The sequence below is a fragment of the Callithrix jacchus genome, chromosome 3 (genome assembly GCF_049354715.1).
Source record: "Callithrix jacchus isolate 240 chromosome 3, calJac240_pri, whole genome shotgun sequence".
Lineage (NCBI taxonomy): Eukaryota > Metazoa > Chordata > Mammalia > Primates > Cebidae > Callithrix > Callithrix jacchus.
Genome location: NC_133504.1, coordinates 7098525 through 7121632, shown reverse-complemented (window position 1 = coordinate 7121632; position 23108 = coordinate 7098525). Strand labels below are relative to the sequence as shown.

At 45.8% G+C, this 23108-nt stretch overlaps 1 protein-coding gene across 2 annotated transcripts in view; it reads right to left on the bottom strand.

Moving 5' to 3' along the window:
• The window catches only part of ENPP6 (ectonucleotide pyrophosphatase/phosphodiesterase 6), a 179693-nt gene extending 176917 nt beyond the window's left edge, over positions 1-2776 (bottom strand). For both annotated transcript variants that reach the window (XM_078366188.1, XM_035292554.3), the window contains exon 1: positions 2743-2776. The gene's annotated coding sequence lies outside the window, so the exon portion shown is untranslated. The remainder of the gene's footprint in view (positions 1-2742) is intronic.
• Between the last annotated feature and the right edge of the window lie 20332 nt (positions 2777-23108).

Sequence of the window (23108 nt, the reverse complement as noted above, 5' to 3'; positions counted from 1 at the left end):
GTTATTGATATTTCCAAACTGCCTTCACAAGAATCAACCTGTTTATACCCCATCAATGTGCCCATCTAACCAAACCTTGCATGCATCGAGCATAATTTAAAATAATCTTTGCTAGTTTGAGAGATTTAAAATGGAGTCCCTCATTGTGCTTGTCACATTTTAAGGAATGTGTGTCCCTTGGGGATCTCTTCCAAAAACCGTTCCACCAGTACAAGCTGTCATCCCACCAGCCCCTAGGTACAGGACATGGCACCTCCTCGCTGAAATGCTGCTGGAGTTCTCCAAGTGGATTTGTGCTTGGGTTTTCTTCTCACTAGGTTCCCAGGCAGCCACATGATTGAACTCACAGCAAGCCAGGCATGTGGAATAAGCCCCCAGGAAAAATGGCAGAAGCCAGGGTCTAACATACCCCCTTCCCAAATACTCTAGAGCTAGACTCTCAGAACGGGAGGGTGTGCTGCAGAGTAATCATCTCTGAGGCCTTTGGCTACATAAATAACGGCTTTGAGCCTGGACGGGAAATAACAATACCATTTAATGATACAGCCAGGACCCAAACCTGGTGTCCTGGAGTCTTAGCCCGCTGACCTCCTCACTACTAGCCCCCAACCCTGGGATGACGTCAAACGCAGCAGAAACGAGTCCTGACCCATTACCCTCCACGCAGGGTCTGTCAACATCATCAACATAACAATAAACAATGCTTCTTGACTGAAGGGGCGAGTGGAGACTGAAATCCATCTCAAACACAGGGCTACAATATAAAAGCAGAAAGAAAAACTGGGAGAGACGCTCCTCTTAAAACCGGAAGAGTTCTCAGAACTCAACTTTAGAAGTCAGCATGGGAATGGCCACAAGGGGGAGCGCTATTTTCAAAATACAGAAAATACGGTCCTAATCCCTGTCGGGCTTTCAGCTGAAATGTCTTTAGCTTTAGACCACCAAAGGGCTTGTTGCAAGGATTTACTCACCAAATCCACTGGCTCCCATTCAGATTTTGTGCCAACCTACAGTCTACAGTTTGTACTCACTAAGAGCTAAAGCTCTCAATTTTTGTCCCTAGATTATTGTTCTAAAAGTAAATACGGTACAATGGAGAAATATACCCATACATGCGTGACATATATATACATATAATACATAACGTATATATGTATGTATATTTCAAACAAAAACACAAGTTAAAAATGTTTTATCAGCAACAGAATTTTAAATCTTTTAAACATATACAGCATATATTTAATATATACCATGTAAATAACTATAAAACATATTTAATGTTTTAATGTAAAATATGTAGTATATATTTAAATATTTTTAATTATATAAAATATATATGTATTGTATTTACATATAATCATTACATATTTAAAATTCTTTCTGCTGAGTGATAAATATACATGCTTGAAAACTCAAATTATATTTAAAACACCGATTAAATATATTTATATGTACAATAATATAGTAAATGTATTTTGATGTATAATAATGATTTAAAGTACTGATTTGAAATTCTCTGTTGCTGAGTGGTAAACACATGCTTTGTAACTTCTCTGGTTCTGTTTTATTCGTTAGAGTCCTTAAAAACCCTGAAAGAAACAGAACAATCTTTTTATTGACCCACTCAAGTTACTTAATTTTTGTGTTTTTCTAGCCAGTATCTGTTAACATATAGCTGAAAATTAAAAAGAAAAGGTAGATTAAAATTGAAGAGATACAGACAACAGCTGTTGTTCCGAGTCTAATTAGGAAAGAAAGCAGAGTAAAATGAGAGTCCATTATAGCTAAGATGAAGAAATTCTTTAAATAGTCTCAACCAAATATGCATATATAAAATCTTCTAATATTTTTAGTGCTAATTCCTAGTATAGAGCTGATTAAGAGTGGGAAAAGCACATATTTAATGGCCATTATTTATGCTATATTGAGGAAAATTCTCTAATATTTTAAAAATTGGGTTTTAATTAGATCTTATCAGCAACCCTAAAATGCAACTTTTTTTCAGCCTCCAGAAGAAAATAAAACAAAAAACTCACACCATCCTCAAAACTAGGCTTGATGAGTAACCACATGGAAAATACGGAAAGATGTTTCATTAACTACATGGCAGACAGAACGGGGTGGAAGGAAAACCTACCACAGCTGCTCTTAATGGCATCTTCAGGCATTACTTCAGAAAAGTGAACGCATCTAAGAAAGACTGGAGGAATTTCTCACCACCCTGTGTCAGCTGTCTCCTCCCAGGACCCAGAACCTGAACTCAGAAACTACCAGAAAATCACAAGGGAGCCACTCTTTGTGCTGTGCGGTTACCCTCAGTGCTATCCACCACTCATCCCATCCCTTTTCATCTAGATTCATTCAGAGACAGGAACTTAAAAAGCAAGGAAAGAAAAACCACCTGTGCAGAAAGCAGAAGAAACTGCTGGAGGCTCATCACATTTTAGGAAAAACACGAGTAGAGCTGTCCTAGTGGCAGAAGAGGAGGAAAGAAACACGCAGAGCAGCGTGTTAGCAACGGAAGCTTCTCGGGCCGTCCTTGGACTCAGGACACAGAACCAGAGAACAATCAATCAGACAAGGCAGGAGAAGCTGGAAGTCTGGGGAAATAAAGCTTCCGTAGGCAAGTGCCTGTGAGGAATCGGGATCAGGCTGGGAGGGAGCACCGCGCAATGTCCTCCCCCGAGCACGAGGATGGGTCTCCACACACGAGGACCAGATCGCGACAATCAGCTCACTCACCCTCGCTCTGAACAAGCACTGGCGCTTTACAGACGTCACTTCCTTTAGGGATGAGTAAATAAGGGAGGAAACACGCGGGGTGGGGGTGCGGGGGCGGCGATAATTTTTTAAAGCTACAGCATATGAGGCCAACAATCATATGAAAAAATGCTCATCGTCACTGGTCATCAGAGAGATGCAAATCAAAACCACATTGAGATACCATCTCACGCCAGTTAGAATGGCGATCATTAAAAAATCTGGAGACAACAGATGCTGGAGAGGATGTGGAGACAAAGGAACACTTTTACACTGTTGGTGGGAGTGTAAATTAGTTCAACCATTGTGGAAGACAGTGTGGCGATTCCTCAAGGCCTTAGAAATAGAAATTCCATTTGACCCAGCAATCCCGTTACTGGGTATGTATCCAAAAGACTATGAATAGTTCTACTATAAGGACACATGCCCACGAATGTTCATTGCAGCACTGTTTACAATAGCAAAGACCTGGAATCAACCCAAATGCCCATTGATAATAGACTGGATTGGAAAAATGTGGCACATATACACCATGGAATATTATGCAGCAATCAGAAATGATGAGTTTGTGTCGTTTGTAGGGACATGGATGAATCTGGAGAACATCATCCTCAGCAAACTGACACAAAAACAAAAAATGAAACACCGCATATTCTCACTCATAGGTGGGTGATGAAAAATGAGAACACATGGACACAGAAAGGGGAGTACTAAACACTGGGGTCTATTGGGGGGAAAAGGGGAGGGCCAGTGGGAGGGGGAGGTGGGGAGGGATAGCCTGGGGAGAAATGCCAAATGTGGGTGAAGGGGAGAAGAAAAGCAAAGCACACTGCCATGTGTGTACCTACGCAACTGTCTTGCATGCTCTGCTCATGTACCCCAAAACCTAAAATCCAATAAAAAATTAAAAAAAAAAAAAGAAAAAAAAGCTACAGCAAATAGGAAAGATATTTCATCTTGATGACTTAGAAGACTCTCAACCTAATCTACGGGAGTGTGGGGTTTCAAGGATTCAGGGGAGCCCTCAGCTCCCCCGAGAGGGCGTTTCTCCAGGTTCTTGGTCTATCATTCTCTCAAGAATGGGAGAGGAGCCCACGGCGCAGTGCGCTCGTCAGTGCCAGACTCAGAAAGTTTTTGCAGAAAAGTCATTTATTTAGGTAGAGAAAGAGAAAAGGGAGAGGAAGAGAGAAAGCTTCCGAGAGAGAGAGAGAGAGAGAGAGAGAGAGAGAGAGAGAGAGAGAGAGAGAGACAGAGAGAGAGACGTGTGTGTAGAAGGGAACCCCAGAGGGGAAATCCACGAAAGAAGACATTGTTCATGGGAGGGGGTCCAAACATGGAGTCCAAAGGGGTGTGGAAGAAAGGGGCCTTTAACCTGGGAGGAATTCCCTCCCTCTCCAAGCCGCCTGGCCAATGAAAGCAGTTCCTTAGAACTTCCGCTGGAGTGATTGACTTTTGACCCGTCAAAATTAAAACAGAAACCGTTAAATCTCCCGGATGGAGAGGCATGGGAGTGGGGCATGAATGCTGGGAAGTTCTTGCCCTTAAAACTACGCCCCCTTGTGGACCTGGAAAGAGAACACATTCCCTCAGGAGGACTGAAGAGCTTCAACACATTGGAATCCTCTATAGGTCATCAAAAGATATAACCTGTATTAAACAAACAAAACACCATAAGGAATAACCATAGTAAATAATAATATAAGGAATAACCAGAGCAAAGTTATGACATAAAAGGAATCAGCAAGAATATTTACATTTAACTATAAAGTCTAAAAAGTTGTTTTAAGGAGACTTTAAGCAAATGAAATGTACATAATACTAAAATAAGTTATATACAGTGTATAAGTGAAGATGAAAATTACTAATATGCGATGAACCAATGCTTTTAACAAATATTTATTAAAAACCCATTATGAAGACCAGGCCCAGTGGCTCACATCTGTAACCCCAGCACTTTGGGAGGTCGAGGCAGGAGAATCACTTAAGGTCAGGAGTTCGGAACCAGCCTGGCCAACAAGATGAAATGCCATTTCTACTAAAACTATAAAAATTAGCTGTGCATGGTGGTGCACACCTGTAATCACAACTACTTGAGAGGCTGAGGCACAAGAATCACTTGAACCTGGGAGGTGGAGGTTGCAGTGAGCCGAGATTGCTAGGGGTGGAGAATCCAGAGATGGCTAGAACAAACAAGATGCCACCCAAAGGCAGCTTACACTTCGGTGAGGTTCACAGACGATGCACTCATAAATAAATAACTTGTAACCATAATTGCTATTAAGGAATCAAACAAGGGGCTGATTGGGGGCAGGGAGCACCTACTTAGATAAACGGTGAAAGGCTTCCAGGCAGGAAAGGCTTCTGTAGTATTCCATCTGAGCAAGATATGGCAAGAAAGTAACGGATATTCCTGGCGGAGGAAGCAAAGCGCTTTAAGGTGACAAAGAGCTCCTCCTGCCTGAAGAACTGAAAAAGACCCACATGCCTGGTAAATGGCACAGCTGAATTTGGAGACACAGGCAGTGTCGGCTCACGCAGAAGCTTCACAGCTGGGAAAGGGCTTTGAATTCTTAGCACAAAACAAAGCTACTGAAAGTGTGAGTGTGTGTGTGTGTGTATATTCAATGTATACATGTGTGTATTTGTATGTGCACGTGCATACATCTATACACACACACATGCATACAGTTGACCCTTGAACAGGTGCCAACCCCACCCAGCAGCTGAAAATTCACCCATAACTTTTGACTTCCCTAAACGTAACTGGTTGACTGAAAGCTTCAAGTACTATTGAGCCTCGTGTGGATTGAAAGCCTTCCTGATACCTTAAACAGCTGATTAACTCCCAGTTTGTGTGTTATATGCATTATAGACTGTATTCTTACAATAAAGTAAGCCAGAGAAAAGAAAATGTTATGGAGAAAATTGAAGGAGTAGGAGGAGAAGGGGTGGGTCTGGTCTCAGAGGTGACAGAGGCAGAAGAACCTCCACGTGTAAGCGGACCCGAATCGTTCAAACCCATGCCGGTTGAGGGTCCACTGCACATACACATGTTTAAATGTGTGCGTAGGCGTCCATTACTCCAACGACCGCATCGAGAACAGACTGGGAGGAGCAAAGGGGAGGCAGAAAGGAGGGGTGAGGTGGTGGCACCTGTGGACGAAGTGATGGCAGTCAAGAGGGAGACAAAGTGACCTTGAGAGAAATGCCTCAGCCGTGGATGGACGAGAGGAAGGCGCAAGGGGCAGCAAGCAGCAGGTGCCATTTGGGTTTGTGGCTTGCGCCGCGTGGCAGAGGGCCACGAAGATGGTCAGAAGCTCGCAACGCCATCGCGAAACCGAAACTGCACCGCAGGCGGCGGAGGCAGAACTGCAGCCGCAGAAAACGGCACCGGGGTGCGGAGAGCAAACCCGAGAGGCCCCACACCGCAGGGAAACGGGAACGGAGATGCCGGCGGGGAGAAAGAAGGTGGCAGAGAATGCCAGGCCGCCCTGCGGGCCGGATTAGCCTGTCTGAAAAAGAAACCAGAGTCACTGCAGGAAAACCACAGGCACAAATGTAAATGCGTTCCCAGAAATGAACACCAGCATCTGAAAGTGTCCACCCTCTGCCACGGAAAGTTAGACTCCAAAATAGGACTGTTTGCTCCAGAAATGCTTGAATTTCCTAAACAAACCATTAAAAGACTTTTTTAACTTACTTGTGGAGAAAAACGCAAAGTTAGTGTGGCAATTACCAGAAGACAATGGAACGACGTCTGTGTTTTGAAGCACAGCAAGTATGACTCATGAGTTCTACAGAAAGCCGATTTTGCTACTCACGTGAGCGAGCAACAAAGAGATATTGTCACACCTCAAAAACTGAGAAAATGTACTGCCTACATGTCCTTACCCAGCTGTCTAACAACAAGGGTGACTCCCGGGCCAAGTTATGACATAAAAGGAGTAAGAATATTTTAGATTAATATATTAAGTAACATATTAATAATATTAATAATAGATAAATATTAATATTTAGAATATTTTAGATTAATAATTGCTATGGGGCCAGGCGCGGTGGCTCACACCTATAATCCCAGCACTTTGGGAGGCCGAGGCGGGTGGATCACAAGGTCAAGAGATTGAGACCATCCTGGTCAACATGGTGAAACCACGTCTCTACTAGAAATACAAAAATTAGCTGGGCATGGTAGCGCGTGCCTGTAATCCCAGCTACTCGGGAGGCTGAGGCAGGAGAATTGCTTGAACCCGGAAGGCAGAGGTTGCGGTGAGCCGAGATCGCGCCATTGCACTCCAGTCTGGGTAACAACAGCGAAACTCCGTCTCAAAAAAAATAAAAATAAAAATAATTGCTATGGTGAAAATGGGAAGGTTTTAAATAAATAAGGTCTGGGAAGGTCTCTCTAAAGAACTGCAGGTTCCTGACTCTTGCAGGTGGAGCTGAGGTTCTCTGAAAGAAGGAGAAACATTTATACATTGCTCCAAACGTATTTCATTAGGTCCAGGACTGACTCAGTTGGACTGGATCTCATAACCAGTATTGATCTGGGAATTGAAAGCGAGTTATCCCTTCATTCAGCCTCAGCTGATACACAGGTGGCTGCAGAAGGGAGAGCAAGCAGCTCCTACATCTCATAATAAAGTCGGGGAACGTTTAGAGACACTTCACCAAACTGTTAGCATATAACCCAAGCTGACACTTATTCTGTGTCTTGTTCTCACAAAGCTGAACAGAATATCTGCATACAAAGCAGGGCAAAGAGCTCTCCGGTATGTTGAAAAGTTTGTTTTCACTGTTTCAAGGGAAGCTGACCTATACCATTACACCAGGAGTATTTATTATAAGAAATTACATTAAATTTTTTGTTGTAGAATGTTGTTTGTTCACCTAAGCCAACAAACAGGGGTAAGTGCAATGTCCACTCAGGTCAGGAGCTGGAGAACACTTTTCTATAAAGGGTCAGGTAACAAGTACTGTTGGCTTTCGACACTGCCTCTGTAGCATGGAAGCAACCATAGGAAATACACAAATGAATGGGCTTGTCTGTATTCCGTTATTTTCAAAACAGGCAGCAGGCTGGGTTTGGCCAATGGGCCACAGTTTGCTGACCACTGATTCAGCTGATTCTTCCAAACGAGTCTCCTCAGTTTGTGGAATTTATTTCTCTAGCTAATCCATTCATTGCATCCATCAACCTACGTGTCCATCCATCTATCTATCTATTTTTCATCTATCCATTTATCTGTCCCTCCATCCACCTGTCCATTCATCTGTTTACCCATATATTCATCCATCTATCTATCCATTTATCCATCTATTCATCCATCCATCCATCCATCCATTTATCATCCATCTATCCATTCATCTATTTATCATCTGCCTGCCCATCTATCCATCTATCTTTCCATCTATACCTCTAGTTAGATGTTTATTATCTATCTGTCCATTAATCCATCTGTTTATCCATCCATCTATCATCCATCCATCCATCCATCCATCTATCTCTCTATCTGTCCGTCCATCCAGCCACCCATTTATCCATCTGTCTATCTCTCATTCAGAGCAGGGGAATCCAAACTACAGCATAGCCACAAAGCAGCAGGATGGCCTGGAAACTTCCCCAGTCCCATTCTTCTAACTTTCCAAGCAGGTTCGGAAAGGACATGAAGTCCAATCAGTGCCAACTAAATTTTCTTTAAAAGGCGAAGAGCTTAGTCTGGTTTCCCACAGCGTGGGGCCCATTCCCTGAGCCCCAGTCAGCCTGGAAGGAGAATTTAGATGCTTGTAAGACAGGCCTATGCTTTGTAAGCTCATCCACATCTAAGCTTTTGAATTTTCCTTCTAATTTCCTTCTTGCTCTACTGAGCAATCTTCTTAAAAAGTTCTCAACTGCCTAGGCTGAGATCAGTGGAAAAGGATACTTTTGTTTTTCAATGTTTATACTGAAACAGCTCAGACGATGCAAGCCCTCAGTGAGACCAGGCATGGTGGCTGCTGGATTTGGGAGAACGTGACACATATTCAGATGGAAAATGTAGGGAAATGCAGCTGGGACGAGGGAAGGCCTAGGGGAGGCCACCCGTAACAGCAGCAGCTTGAGTTGAGCTGTTTCCCAACCAGCTTGGCTTTCCCATTCTGGAAGGGGAAGGGCCTCTCCATGGCCCCCAGCATTCCAGGAATGATTTTCCACGCTGGGGAAAATGAGACAAGCGTCCACTCAATGTCCTGTGCACGGCATGGAGAGTTCTCTTGGAGGTCGGGTGGGTACAGCTGGTCCCTGGGAAAATGGCAAAGAGGCAGTTTACCTCTGTTGCACATAATCATGCTCTGCCCAGAAACTGGTCATCCAGTGCCCACAGGCTCAAGGCTTCCTGCTGACTTGGGCGTCCTATTGTGGCAGCCCCGTCCCCAAGGCCTGTCCTAGCAATGCCCATGACCAGACATTCCTAGGCCCTCAACCTTCTGGCTTCCCTCTTTCTCTGCATGCCTGACCTGCTTTCTAATTCGCAACCACATTTAGATAAATGCATCACAGGGTCAAATGAAATCCCCACAACTCTCTGTGTAAAATGTTTGAATTTTTTGTAGATATGCCCAGTCTTGGAGAGGAAACCAAATGTTGAGAATTTCTGGATCATTTTCTCAGCACTAGATGTTCACTGGCAGATTTTAGTCCAGCCACACAGAGGCTTTGGAACTGTCTTCTATGAACGTTACAGAAGTAACAGAAACGCGCTGTCTGCTCCGGGGGCAGCCAGCAGGGCCGGTAACCATGGTAATAACCAGAAGCACCCAAGCCACGTGCTGGACGCTGGGCTCTGACTCTGGGCATCTTCATCCCTTGTGCTCCCCTGCTGCTTTTGTTTCTTTTATTGTCCTTTTTCCTCCTTCTTGATTCCTTCCTGCACTCCATACTCTGGAATTATTTCCAAGGGACAGGAGCATATCTGTGTCCGCTTGGTCCCCTGAGGCAGGCAGGGGTTTTTCTGCTTTGGTCTAGAACAGTACCCGGCGCACCACAGCAGCACTTTTGATGGATGAATCAATGAATCAATCAGTCAATCAATGAGGAGGCTAGCTGCCTGGCGCATAGTCACCATCATCACATTTAATACTCACCAGGGTCACAGGTCCAAAGCCATGGGTTTTCCTGGCCTCACAGAGGCATCAACAATGGACACTTTTGTGCTAGAATCTCATCCCTCCTCCAACAAGAAGCATTCACTGAGATAAAATAAAAACGTCCTTTGTGACTCTACACTTTTGGCTACCCTTCACTTCTCAGTCACTGGGAGCCAAGACCAGAGTTCTGACTCCTGGGAAGCCTCAGAGCCTGATGCAACTTCCTGCCTGGGTTTCCAGAAAGACTTTGCGCACGTGGCTGGGAGGAGAGTTGCTTCCTAAAGGTTTGTTTCCTCTGGCTCCACACCTATTCAGACTGTAAACGTTGCTCAGCAGAAACCCCTGTCTGTGGCTGCCATAAAGGCAGCTGTCCTGAAGGTCGGGGGAGTCCCGCTCCCTCCTCACTTTCTGTTCCTGAGCTCCAGGCCTCCAGGCAGAAGGCCGCCCAGACACCATGGTGGGGCTTGACATCAGGTCTCCAGACATGCCATTCCCCGAACACTCATGCACAAGCCCTTCTTTCTTTTTCTTTTTCTTCCTCTCCTCTCCTCATTTCCTTTCTGTCTTTCTAACTTTCTTCCTCTCCTCTTTCTTCCTTTCTTTTTTTCTTTTAGTCGAGGCAGGGTCTCCCTCTGTCTCCCAGGCTGGAGTGCAGTGATGTGATCTCAGCTCACTGCAACCTTGACCTCCTGGGCTCAAGCAATTCTCCTACCTCAGCATCCTACGGGACTGCAGGTGCACACCCCTCTACCTGGCTAACTTTCGGATTGTTTGCAGAGGTGCAGTCTCAGGCTATCCGTCTGCCTCCGCCTCCCAGATGCTGGGGTTACAGGTATGAGCCACCATGTCTATCAACAAGCTCTTACAGCAGAAGGATGAACAGGGGATACGGGCCCAGGGGACACGGGCCTAGCTATTGGCCAGATACTCCACCAACCACTTTTCAAGAGTTTTCTCATTTACCCCTCGGAAGAACACTGTGAGGAATAACAGTCCATTTTACAGATGAGGGAACTGATGCTTGGACAGGTGAGATGACTTGCCCCACACCACAGTTACTCAGCAGGGGAGTCCAAGTGTGAACTCAAAGCTGACACTAAGCTGTGTTCTCTTAACATTCACAGAACCTCCGGGTGAGGGCGACAAGAGCTGAGCTCAGGCCTGGCTTCTGTGCCCTTCAGATCAGGGCCCTCACTCACAAACGTCTGGCCGTGGAAACAAGCTGGCAAAAAGTTGGATTTTTGCTTCTCTACATTTTGTTATAAGCCTGTGGTAAAGTGACCATATGTAACATTAATGAATGTGAGTGGTCTTGGAAATCTGAATATAACATGTTTCTAAGTTACACACAATGGTAAATGGGCGTTTAGTGCTCTTCGGAATCTAAATATAATATGTTTCTAAATTGTGACCGACCAACTTACAGGGGGCATTTTGGTCTTTAACCTGTTGATTAAAGCAGACACTTCCTGAACCTGCCTGGGAAGGAAGAGGAGAGGAATGAGCATTTACTGGATGCTAATTAAGTGCTACTCACGTTACTGGAATGCTTCTCCCTGATCCACCAGCCCCAGGAGAAAGGCCGTGCCCTCATTTGCAGGCGAGGAAATGGAGGCTCAGAGGAAAGTTTATCTTCTTCCCCGCCAGGAGTGGCAGAACCAAGAGCCAGCCCCAAGTCCACCCAAAGCCTGGATGTAGCTGTGGGTCCTGAGTGGCGGGCCCGGTCCCCATCTGGGCATCCTGGGCCAGGGCGGAAATCTGCAAGCACCCTCCTGAGCCCTACCCCTGAATCGCGTGGTCAGGCTCCCAGCTCAGTGCAGCCTTAACTCTCGGCTCTGTGTGTTTAGCAGCCTGGCCCCAGAATCAAAGCCACGGTGGAAGACATTCAGTGTGCAGGAGCCCACCTCAGGCCAGTGGCAGATTCTCTCCTGGATCAAACTCGACGGAGGCTCCCTTGAGCCCTCTTCTCAGCTAGGCCTCAATCCTGGCCTGGAAAGCCTTGGACAACCATGCCTTCTCACAGCTCAAGGCCACATCCCTAGGTGACCCCAGCCCCCTTAGGTGCCTCCCAAGGACACCTGAGGCTGCCAAACAAGCTTGCCATTTGCTCCACCCAGTGCCTGGAGATCAGGCCCCTGGGCCCCAGCCTGTGGGGGAGGTTATTAGCAAACCCAAGCAGGTTTCTCGTGGACCAAGCCCCCTCTGCTTTTTGTAAGTTTCCACTTCTCTGACCCCACTGAGCCCTGCTCACCCCCTCCCAGTTCTCTCACTCTCCCTTTAAAACGCCCAGTCTCTACTGCACAAATCAATCTGGAGTTCAGTTCGCGCTGGGCCTTCTCCCTACTGCAATGGTGTATCACAATAACTAATCATAATGCTAGTTAGTCTTTACCACTTAACTAGCATCTGCCTTGGTTTATCTTTCAGTCCAATGGCTCCTCGGTGACCATCCCTCTCAATACTCCACTGCCCACTCCACCCTCGCTGCTGCTCTAGTGCCCACGCCTGAACACCGGCCCTCGGAACCACTCGACTCACCCTCAGTTCCCCACAGCCCTTCCTTGATGTCCGCTTCTCAAGTCCAGAAGGAAAATAGGAGTCACCTGAGTTGGGCTGAGGCGTGAAATAGAGAAGTGACTGGGCCTGTTAAGTGTTGCAGGTTCCCGAGACAGCCCATCCAAGCCCTGCTCCTTCCTGAGTTTACTAAAGGAACTGGGGAAAGCTCCGTGCCTTTCCGGAGTCTAAGAGCTGGGTGCTGCAGAGAGAGGAGATGTTACCGGGAGCACTGGCTACCACATCAAAAGGTGCTGCTGGGTTCCAGAGGCTTGGGGCAGCTTCTGTGGGGATCAGTGCCCGCCAGTGGAGAACAGGACTCCAGTCAGGAAGGAAACAGAACAACTGGGCTCTCGGTCACCCTCGCAGGGGAGGAATTCTTCTTCACTCAAGTCTTAGCTGCCCACTCTTCAAAACCACTTCAGGTATCTGCAGTGTACAGGGAACCAGCTGGGAACTTCCACGGGAGCTGGGGAATTTCCAGATAATGTTTCCTCTTGAGCTGTGCATGAGACCTGATAGGTCTAATGCTTTAAAAAGCATTCTTTTTTACTTTGTGATGAATGTATGGAGTTCACACCCCACCATCTGAGCCAAGCTCTTCCCTGTGGACTTGGGCAAGTACTCTGAGTCTCAAGACTGAAGTGCGTTGATGTAGTTTGGCTCTGTGTCCCCGTCCAAATCTCACCTTGAACTGTGATAATCCCCACATGTCAACGGTGAGTCCAGAGAGAGAAAAGTGAATCACGGGGGCAGTTTCCCCAGGCTGTTCTCATAAGGTGAGTGAGTTCTGACAAGATCTAATGGTTTTATAAGGGCCTTCCCCCTCACTCCAAACTCTTTCTCTCTCTCTCGATGCCCCGTGAAGAGTGCCTTCCGCCACGATTGTAAGTTTCCTGAGGCCTCCCTACCCATGCAAAGCTGAGACAATTAAACCTCTTTTCTTTATAAATTATCCGGTCTTGGATACTTCTTCATAGCAGCGTGGGCATGGACTAATACAGGTGTTCATCCGTAAGGTGATATTATTGGAGTCATTACATCCAAAGTATCTTTAAACTCTGAAACAACACTTGTTCATTTCACGTTTTTCTATTTTCCAGGCACTGTGCAGGACAAAGAATTGTAGCATACAAAGTGAATTAAAGGAAACCTTCCATGTGGGTCTTGGGGAATTCCTGGACTTTTTCTCCCACTTTATAACCCACTTCCATGTGCCATTGTATCTTAAAAAATAGTAAAACCAACTCCAAAAGCAGAGGGCAAAGTTGTAACCCAGCTCAGCAAAAGTTTATCAAATTCCATTCATCACAGAAGCTGTTCTTTAAGTTTTTTCATCTTTTTCCTTTCTTCCTTCTCAATTCTATAATTTTTTTCTTTTCCACTTAAGGAAACCTTCTATCATCTCATTGCTTATGCTAAGCTTTTTCGTATCTACAGCTCTTCCAATTATTATTAAAAGGCAAGAGGAAGACAGGAAGATTTTGTATACTTGTCTCTGTCATACAGTATATGAATGTATGCCAGGTGCAGTGGCAGAAAGCTGTAGTCCCTGCTACTCAGGAGGCAAAGGCAGGTGACTGGCTTGAGCCTAGGAGTTCTGGGTTACAGTGTGCTGTGCCCATTGGGTGTCTGCACTAAGTCCATCATCAATATGGCAACCTTCTGAGAGTGGGGAATCCACCAGGTAGCCTAACAAGGGTTGAACCTGCCCAGGTTAAAATGGAACAGATAAGACCTCTGTGCTGATAAGTAGGGAGATCAAACCTGCAAATAGCCCCTACACTCCAGCCTGGGCAACATAGTGAGACCCTGTCTCTAGGAAGATAAAATAAACAGTTTTTAAAAATGAATGTAAATTCACATGTAATGATGCCTTTCTTGGAGATTGTTTTACTTAAAGAACTGGCAACATAAATCCTCGACCTTTCAACACGGAGTTTCTCGGGTTCATTTGTTTTTCAGTATTTTAGACCCTGCTTTTCAAATGTTAATGTACATGGGAATCTCTTGCAGGTCCTGATAAAATGCAGATTTCGATTCAGTAATTCTGGAGCAGGGCCTGCGATTCTGTGTTCCTCAAAGACCCCCAGATGATGGCCAGTGCTACCGGTTCTAGATTTCACTTTGATTGGCAAAATTTATATTCTCTCATTTTTTTCTAACTTTCCCCAAAACACCTCAGTGCAGTTGTTAAAATTATTTTTGTTGTTGCGGTTCTCATGTTACATACAGGCAATTCAGGAATCTGCTTGGCCCATGATTTCACCTCCTCTTAACTTTGAAGACGGGGTTACAGTTACCCAGCCAATGATGCTGTGTTGGAGAAAGTGCCACATGGGCACTGTCTTTCTAGGACAGATAGGGGCACAGTGACAGGGGACACTATTTAGAACATTTCTGTATGGGTCTTTAATGGATCAAGAATCTGGTTACTGTTTAAAAGAGTGTCTTGAATGTGTTTGTCAGAAGAGCCAAGCAGCCTCTGTTTGGAACAGTTCTCAAATGGCATGATTGTAGCATGAGGCAGGGAGAGTATGAATGGCTTCTTTTCAGGAAAAGAAAAAGGGCAAGGGGCTTGAAGTAATGGGGAGCCACTGGGCTAATCTTTCAGCCGAGTCTGCCCAGCTCTCATTAGCATACCCTCCTTGTAGGTATGAACTGAAAAGGGAAGTCGGAGGGTTGTGCCTATGGAAGGGACTAGGGGACCTGGTGAACTGAGGACCTGGGATTAGAGCCTGATATTCAGTAAAGGACTCAAAGTCAGTGATCCAAGTACTGACCAGGGAATATTGGAAAAGGAAAAACAGCAACCAGCTGCATTCTTAGATGTCACTAGAAATCAAAGCGTGTACAGCTGAGGGGTGCTCTGAGACCCTCTGAATCGGACCCCGTGTTTGCAGATGAAGAAACTAGCATTCAGGAAATGGGATGACTTGCTCAAGCTCATAATATTAGGTAGGGCTTTTAGCTGGCTTTTGAACTCGTGGTCACAAGCTCTTTGCAACGAAACCGATTTGTTGTTTCTCACATTAATTGACGCAAACACATTTAATTAGATATAAAAATTGTTGCCATGAATTAATTTCAATTCTGGTTTTGAAATTATGCAAGACAGTTCCCAGGAAAAAAAGTCAGCAATGAAGGCCATAGCTCAGCTGTGGCACCTGTGGGCAGCTACATAATCTGAAGTGTGAACAAAAGTTATCTGACAAGGAATTTGGAGGAAAGAGACTTTATTCCAGTGAACAGTTTGGAAACTGAGTGGCCGCTGTCTCCTTGTGTAGCCGGAAGTGGTGGTACATCCTTGTAATCCCAGCTACTCGGGAGGCTGAGGCAGGAGAATGGCTTGAACCCAGGAGGTGGAGGTTGCAATGAGCCAAGATCGTGCAACTGCCCTCCAGCCTGGAGACAAAGCAAGACTCCAAATTAAAAAAAAAAAAAAAAAAAAAAAAAGAAAGGTATTAATTTAAGAGAACAAGGAGAGGGTTTGGCTTTTGTAGAGAAAGTTTCCTCCGAGGTTCTAAATCAGGTCTGTTTATTTAAATGAAGGATTCAAACTAGCTTAGTTCTAATTGGTCAGTGCAGTTGAGTTCTGATTGGTTGACACAGCTAAGCCCTGATTGGCCAAGGTGGATGAGCTCTGATTGGTTGGTTCAGGCAAGCTCTGAAAGTCCAGAGTTAAACAGAAGTGTAGGTTTTCCCAGGGCTCAGAGTGCATGTGTGACCTCTGGCCAGCAAAGGGCCACCTCGCTCTTATAAATGTAGGTCCAGTGAGCAGCTCAGGATCTGTCTTGAAGGATTGGCTCTTGCAGGTGCACAGTTCACAGAAGCATGGTGGGCTTGTTCACACAAGGTCACATTTCTTCACAGAGAATCAATCATATACCCCTGAGCATATCAACTGCCACTGCACATTAAGTAGATGATAATATTCTTATTTTACAAATAAGGAGACTGAGACTCGGAAGAAGGAAATCGTTGCAGGTCACGCATCTGCACTGGGATTCAGCCTCAGTCCCGCGTTCTTCCACTCCTGTGCCCCTTCCGCCCACTGCCGGGCCCCCAACATGCTGTTTCCTCCTGGGTGTGCCTGGAGCACCGACCAGGGGCTCTGAGGACAGGACTTGGTTTTTCTAAAGTGCTGGGAAGAAGAAGGAGAATTCAGAGGGAAATGGGATCTGACGCTTGGCTTATGGGAGAAGCAAGGTACAGGGAGGCCAAAGGCAGGAGAAGCAATGGGAAGGTGTCTGCCTGGTGACCAGAGGTCGCTGCACAGCTGCTCCTCTCTGCTGTTTCAGTGAACAGATCATGCAAGGTACTTTCCAGCAACTGTTTTAGACTTGTTTTGGATGAGCTGAAACAGCAACAGGTATGTGGGTGGTGGGAGCCCCCTTTTTCACTTGTCTTTCTCTCTTTCCTTGTCGTGGGCTGAGGGGCCATAAGCCACCCATTCAACAGCCAAAGAATGAAGCAGATCTTGGCAATGCTCAGGCTTGTGCTACCATTTCGGTAACCGCTAGAGGCTTGCCGCCCTTTGGCAGACTGGAGTGGAGCGCTTCAGGGGAAAGACAGTACCCAGCATTACCGTGGCATTTCTGCCCGTTGCAAACCATCATGTTGAATTTCTGTTTATGTCTGTAGTCAGATAATCCGCTGGAAAGCAGATTTCTATTGAGAGGGATTTCTGGTTGGTTTTTTTTTTGGGGGGGGGAGAGAAAGAGAAAGAAAAAGAGGGAAAAAGAAATATTACTTCATTCCTAAAATGGGTATCAATAATGGCCGATCAATATTTTGTGTGTTTAAAGTGGATAATGTATATTTTGTGTGTTTAAAATGGAGAGCTCTATTGAGTTTATTTGTTCTGGTTCTGAGTTCAAGTCCTGGATATCGTTATCAATTTTGTGTCTCGTTGAATCTAAATCTCACTATGGGTCTTATGTATCTGGGTGTTAAGATCTCTTATTATTACATTAATCCTTTTACCCTTGTATCCTTTAGCTTTGACATCTATTTTATTAATTGTGAGAATTACAACTCCTGCTTTTTATTTATTTGTTTTTGCTCTCCATTTGGTTGGTAAGTTTTTTTCCAACCCTTTGAGTCTTTGTATATCTTTAGATATACCGTTAGATTTTTTTCTGTATCTTTTGATTGGGGGATTTAGTCGATTTAAATTTAGGGTTACTGCCATTTGATATTAACTGACTATCCTTTCGTTGATGTAAATTCTTCTTTATGTTAATGCTCTTTACTTTTTGGTATATTTTTAGAAAGGCTCATACTGGTTGTTCCTTTCTATATATAATGCTTCTTTTAGAAGTTCTTGTAAAGCAGGCCTGGTGGTAGTAAAATCTCTAAGTACTTGCTTGTTCCTGAAAGATTTTATTTTTCCTTCAATTGTAAAGCTTAAATTGGCAGGATATGAAATTCTGGGCTGAAAGTTCTGTTCTTTAAGTATATTGAATATTGGCCCCCACTCTCTTCTGGCTTGTAGGGTTTCCGCTGAGAGATCTGCTGTAAGCCTAATAGGCTTCCCTTTATGGGTAACCTGATCTTTCCCTCTGGCTGCCCTTAATATTTTCTCCTTTGATCCTGGTGAATCTAACGATTATGTGCCTTGGGGTTGCTCTTCTTGAGGAATATCTTTGTGGTGTTCTCTGTATTGCCTGGGGTTGAATAGTGTCCTGCTTTGCTAAGTTGGGAAAATTTTCCTAGATAATGTCCTGAAAAGTATTTTCCAGCTTGAATTCATTCTCTCCGTCACATTCAGGTACACCAATCAAACGTATATTAGGTCTTTTCACATAGTCCCATATTTCTTGGAGACTTTGCTCATTCCTTTTTATCCTTTTTTCTCTATTCTTGTCTTGTCGTTTTGTTTCATTAAGTTGGTCTTCGACCTCTGATATCCTTTCTTCTGCTTGATCCATTCGGCTGTTTAAGCTTGTACATATTTCACTAAGTTCTCGTGTTGTATTTTTCAACTCCATAAGTTCATTTGTATTCCTCTCTATATTGTCTATTCTTTTCAACATTTCATCTAACCTTTTTTCAAAGTTCTTAGTTTCTTTACATTGGGTTAGAACAAGTTCCTTTAACTCCCAGAAGTTTCTCATCATCCACCTTTTAAAGCCTACTTCAGATAATGGAACACAGTCCTTTTCCATCAGGGCTTGTTCTGTTGCTGATGAGTCCTTTTCCATCAGGGCTTGTTCCATTGTGATGAGTCCTTTTCCATCAGGGCTTGTTCCGTTGCTGATGAGTCCTTTTCCATCAGGGCTTGTTCCGTTGCTGATGGGTTCTGATTTTGGGTATACTCGGCCTTCTTAGGCTGTTTTTTTCCCTTCATTGTAGATGAACCGCCTTTCTAATTAGGTTTCTGAGTCGACGTCCGATTTATTGATTCCCAGTGCTGGGATCCGAGCCACCCACTGTGGCGGCCTAAATAGCAGCGATAAGACTGATGGTGCTCTTCTGCCCCGGAATCTCTGGTCTGGCTTCCCTCTTGAGTCCACAACAAGTGGCTCTGACTTCCCAGAGCTCCAAACTCCGGTCAGTAGGGGAAGCGGTCCCGTTGGCTCTGCATGAAGAGCTGCTGTGCCGAGACGCAGGCAAAACCGCTGCGGCGGCCACAAGAGTCGCGCTGGCGACCCGTGGGGCTCCTCCACTGGGAATCGGCTGATCCGTGAGTGACGAAAATTTGTCTAAAAGTGTGGCGTCGTCTCGCTCTCTGAGCTTTCACTGGGAGCTACAATCCCGAGCTGTTAGCGATCAGCCATCTTGGATTGGTCTCTCTGGTTTTCTTAGTAGGTCAAAAACCAAATTAGATGACCCAGATCACAGGCCCAGATCAGTTTAGAAGAACCCCCCCAGTCCTTCAATGACACCCTTAGCAGGAGGTTCTGACGTGGAGGAAATGGACAGCCTGCATTTTCTGGAACTGAGAGGTGGCAGGAGGAAAGGAAAGAGAGAGCGAGGTCAAGAAGGACTATATCTGGGGTTTCCTTGTACCCCTTCTCTCAGGACAGAACCAGCTCTCAAGCAGGAAGAGAGAGGCTTTAGAAACACCCACATCCACAAGCCTGGGAACCTTGGTTGTCCACTTTTCTGAGCAGAGGAAGGAGAAGCTTCTGGTCCCAGTGAATTCTAGCTCAGCACCACGTACAAAGTAGTGCAAGTGGATGACAGTTAAACCTGAGGCAGGACTGTAGGGTGCAGGGGCATGCCTGTGGCACCCTGGAGTCCTGACAGTTCCCCCAAACCACATGATGGGCACACAGCCATGCTCAGAATGCCTTGGCACACAGGGATCTTGGATAGCTTCAAACGAGCCATAGTAAATCAGACATCAGAAAACAGTTGCCAGGTCTTCAGGCTCCATGAGGGACTGCAGTGCATCACACTGAAAGGCCAGAGGAGGCCAGCCGCACCTCAGAGGGCCGTGGTGCAGGAAGAAGCCCAACCCAGCAGCTTTGTTGCACAGACGGGCGTGTAAATACAGGACACGAAATGGACCTCACTGTCTACTCTGCCGTGAGTTTGCCTAAGCCACACCTCTCCTCTCTAACGAGGGTGAACAAACATCGCCTGCTGTCCTGGCATAATTATCGATAACACTCTCTTTCTCTCTCAAACACATCTCGGACTGATCTGACATGAGTGGTTAAAAAAATAAATATTATAAAATAAGATGGATGCTGTGATTCCAAGTCATAACAAGAAAAAGCTCCCTTCTGCGTGTAAGGTTCCTCTACGCAGGAAGCATATTTGGAAGGACACTGCTAACTGTGGTCACCTGGAGATGGGCTGGGGACACGGGCAGTGCTGTGTTATTTTTATGTGCATTGCATGCCAAACCAGGCACTTGTTCCTAAAAATGAGAAAAGTACTCGTTTTGGAGGATGATTTACAATGGTCACTCTATCCGGCGCCGGCCTCACCTTGCAGTGGAGCCAGGGAGGGCCATCAAACCCGAATGCCTGCACATTTCTGCTAAGGGCCGAGTGTTTGCTTTAAACTGGAACCGATTTTGTTATTGCAAACCGACTACGTCTACCAGCTCATGCTAAACATAGTTTGGTTTGTTTTTCCTATTACCCAGTGGGCATGGGCTGATGGGGAAAATCAGAACAGCCAAGGAGATGCAGAGGCAACATCTGTGCCCATCTGGGGACAGCGTGAGTGGTTCTGTGAACATGCTGCGGTTGAATTCTGACTTGTGAGAGGCTGGTTGCTCATTTCCTCCAGGAGGCAGAAATCATAGTATTTGTTTGCTGAAGCATGAGCTGCTTCATTTCTATTTTCAGAGTTTCACTTTGGGTCCACAATGAGACCTATAACCAGTGCTGGAGGTTCCCAGCCAATGAGAGTGCAGGGGCATGAGGCTGTCTCGCAGATGGTGACAGGTGGGGACTCTGTCCCTTCACTCTTGGAGCTCAGGTAAGGCTGAGCGGCTGCAGCCCATGAGCCATCAGTCCTTTTTTAAAAAAAGTAAGAACAATGGCCTTTATTTGTTAAACTTTTTTGGGGGGGGTAACACAAGAAAAGATCATTGTGACGCTAAGCCTCCAGTGCCACCAGACTCAGGGTTGCCGGATAGGCGGGGTCACAGCTGGGCACCCCGTTGTGCTGGTCCAGGCACTGGCCCCATGTCCTGACCTTGGGTTTGAATCTCAGGGTCGGCTACCTGCGTTGGTGTGATTTCAGGGCATACCCACCGAACATGCTGCTCAGGTGCTGGGCCTGGGGAAGCCACGTGCCTCCATCCTGTGGAGTTGTCCTGGCATCATGCACAGCCTGGGTGGTGGCTTGGAGAGTGGGCAGCACCCCCGACCCTATGGGCGTCTGCGGGTACTAGGCCCCACATTCGGGTTTTCTGGCATCTCCCAGGCTGAGCATCACCGGACCCAGACCGGTTACAGCATGCTAAGCTTGCCGGTGAGTGGCATTTTGAGGACCGCATGGTGCTTTCTGGGGCAGGAAGCCGGGGAGGAGGCTCTCAAAACGTGGTCCCGAGACTGTTCTTCACTTCCCTCTGCCGTCCAGACGCCTGATGCCAGGAGCCTCTGCCAGGCTCCTGATGCTCCCTGGGCCGCGTAGACCCCCACAGCTGCCCAGGAGCTTGGCAGATCAGCCTGCCACTTTTCCTCAAACGTCACCCTCGCCAGGGATGCCCCCGCCCCTGCTCCTCCCCTTCTCAGGACAGACACTCTTCCTTAGGTCAAGTAATTCCTGTGCTTCCCAAAACACCACGAGTCTCTTGTCCACGCTAAGCAGGAACAGGGAGATTGCAGCATGAGAGGCCTAGGTAGGAGGATGGGTCTGCAGGAGCCTCCCCGAGGACCCCTGCGGCTGGATGAATGTGTCATCTGTTGCCTGTGCTGTGACGTGGAGGAGGTTGGGAAGCACTCCCCAGTGCCGTTTCACACCAAACGACACCATGGACTGCAAGCTCAAAAGCACAGGCAACAAAACCGAAAACAGACAACTGCTGCCTATTTGTGCACAGCCAGAGAGACAATCAGCAGAGTGAGCAGACGACCAAGAGAACAGGAGAAAAATATCTGCAAACTATTCATCCACGAAACCAATATCCAGACTGTACAAGGGGCTCAAACACCTAAACAACAAAAAGACAAATAATCCCATTAAAAAGTGCGCAAAACAAGGAACAGACCTTTTTCAAAAGAAGACATACAGGTACAGGTATAGGAAAGGACGCTCAACATCACTAATCATCAGGGAAACGCAAATCGAACTACAATGAGATAGCATCTTACCCTGATGGAATGACGATCATCAAAAAGACAGAAAATGACACGCTGGCGAGGATGCGGAGAAAAAAGAACTGATTCACTATTGGTGGGAATGTAAATGCGTGCAACCTCCGTGGAAAACAGTATGGAGATTTTTCAGGCTAAAAATAGAACCACCATTTGATCCAGCAACTCACTACGGTATCTACACGAAACAAAAGAAATCAATTTATCAAAAAGACACCTTCACTCATATATATATATATATATTTTTTTCTTTTTTATGGTACTTTAGGTTCTGGGGTACATGTGCAGATTGTTGCATAGGTACAAACATGGCAATGTGGTTTGCTGCCTCCATCTCCCTGTCACCTACATCTGGCATCTCTCCCCATGTTATCCCTCCCCGACCTCCCCACCCCCTGCTGTCCCTCCCTTGGCCCCCCCCAACAGACCCCAGAGTGTGACGCTCCCCTCCCTGAGTCCATGTGTTCTCACTGTTCAACACCCGCCTAGTCATTCATATATTTATTGTAACATTAGTCACAATAGTAAACATACAGAATCAACCTAAGTGTCCATCGATGGAAGAAAACCCACTAGACAAAGAAAATGGGTTATTTACACAATAGAATACAATTTGACCGTCAAAACAAATGAAATCATGTCTTTTACAGCAGCATGGGAGAAACTGGTGTTATTAAGTGAAACAAGCCAGACACAGAAAGTCAAATATCTTATGTTTTCATTCATAAATGAGTCTAAAAACTGTGTCCACATGTATATAGAGAGTGGAATGATAGACCGTGGAACCTCAGAAGGGTGTGGGGGCAGGAGGTGGGTAGATAACAAGAAGTTGCCTAATGGGTGCGATGTATGTGATCTGGGTGGTGGGTACCCGAAAACCCTGGCTTG